General features: G+C 41.6%; 1 protein-coding gene across 2 annotated transcripts in view; it reads left to right on the top strand.

Annotated features, from left to right (window-relative positions):
- The first annotated feature begins 222 nt into the window (after nucleotides 1-222).
- LOC107653824 (hippocalcin-like protein 1) overlaps nucleotides 223-1,514 on the top strand; it is a 42,418-nt gene continuing 41,126 nt past the window's right edge. Inside the window, exon 1 of one of the 2 annotated variants that reach the window (XM_016440664.1) lies at nucleotides 223-499. The gene's annotated coding sequence lies outside the window, so the exon portion shown is untranslated. The remainder of the gene's footprint in view (nucleotides 500-1,514) is intronic. The other variant, XM_016440663.1, reaches the window with a different exon arrangement.

The following is a 1,514-nucleotide window of genomic DNA, read 5'->3' as shown; positions in this document are numbered from 1 at the left end:
TCTATCTATCCATCTATCTATCTATCTATCTATCTATCTCACACATAATGCACTAAGTAGGGTAAAACGAAGGTTTAATTGCAGTCTCTCTGTGCCGAATGTTTCTAGTCAGCTTTCATTCGTGACTCCTAGCCTATATGAGCTTCTTTTTTTAGGTGTTGCTGTACCTCTCTAAAAGAAGCGATATGGACCCTGACACAGTAGCAGCGGTCCCATTCGGCGTAGTGACATCTTATTAAAGCGGTACCACGTAATCCTACCAACACCCTCCCTTGCTTTAAATCCGCTCGTCCGGTGCAGTTCCGTAGACGCACAGCCTCCTCCTCCAGCAGAGCAGCGCCGCGCCGCGGCTCGTGTACCTCCGGTAACATGGTGTGCAGCGCGCGGCAGCAGTAGACAGTATCGCTGGACCGTAAGAGAAGGCGCTCGCACTGCTTGTTCTGCTCTCCTTCCACAACATATCAACACATCGAGGGAAACTTTGCATTTCTTGGACACGGTAAGCCAGATATGATGACCAATCAACGCGTCCTGATTACTTAACTGTAAAATATTCATATATTTTTTTAATTCTTAATGACGGAACGTTGGCTCTCCTCTTGCAGTGAGTCTGTATTGTCAAATAGCAACCCATCATAACCACGCGGAAAATAACGGGCTCTGTTTGGGATATAGGGAACTATTGAAATTAAAGCCCGCAGTTGCAAAAAAGCGACAAAACAACTGTAATTAAAAAGAAAGACATAAAATAACGCGAATGTAAAACGCATTATTTCTGTTCCATTGATTGATAGTTCACAACACAGGATCGGGGTCATTGTGCGTCCTCCATGTCGTGTGAACAGTACTTTATGAATGAATTGATAGTTTTGCGATTATGGAGGACGTAAGGAATGTTTAGATGGGTCAGGTGTCGCGCTTGACGGATGTGCGCGCTTCCAGTTATTCTGTTTGGATAGTCAGGCGATGCTATTGTTCAAACTGAGCTTCTGAAGAGCTCGAGGAAGCGGGACATAAATCCTGCGCAGGCAACCCTCGGCTGCTGGGATCAGTCATTAGCCTGCTCGAAAAGTGGTCAATGCAAAAATATTCTGAAGCAATTATCTACAATGTAAATTGAATTATTATGGCGAGTAGCATACTGTTCGGCAACGTGCATTAGGCTGCAGTAGACTCCAAAAGCAGTAGCGTACAATGTTAATAATCAACAATAATCTCGAAAAAAGTGACATATTTACCCGTCTACTGTAGCACAAGTGAGTGTATAGCCTCTTTTATGACGCAGTGTTACGATGCTTTTAAAATGAATATTTTTAATAGTAGCATTGGCTACTGTACGATATTTATAAAACCCCTACTACCAACAGACGGCAGCATATTTCTTATTGCTTCACAGATATTAAATAAAAATAATAAATAAATAAATGAGAGCGAATATGTTTATTTAAAACTAATTTGAGTGATTTAGTGACTGCAATGAAATGTCATTGGATAGTTTTGGTCCAATATATATA

This window comes from Sinocyclocheilus anshuiensis, unplaced genomic scaffold (genome assembly GCF_001515605.1).
Source record: "Sinocyclocheilus anshuiensis isolate Anshui unplaced genomic scaffold, SAMN03320099.WGS_v1.1 scaffold223, whole genome shotgun sequence".
NCBI lineage: Eukaryota > Metazoa > Chordata > Actinopteri > Cypriniformes > Cyprinidae > Sinocyclocheilus > Sinocyclocheilus anshuiensis.
The sequence above is the reverse complement of the archived record's forward strand: the minus strand, read 5'-3'. Positions and strand labels throughout refer to the sequence as shown.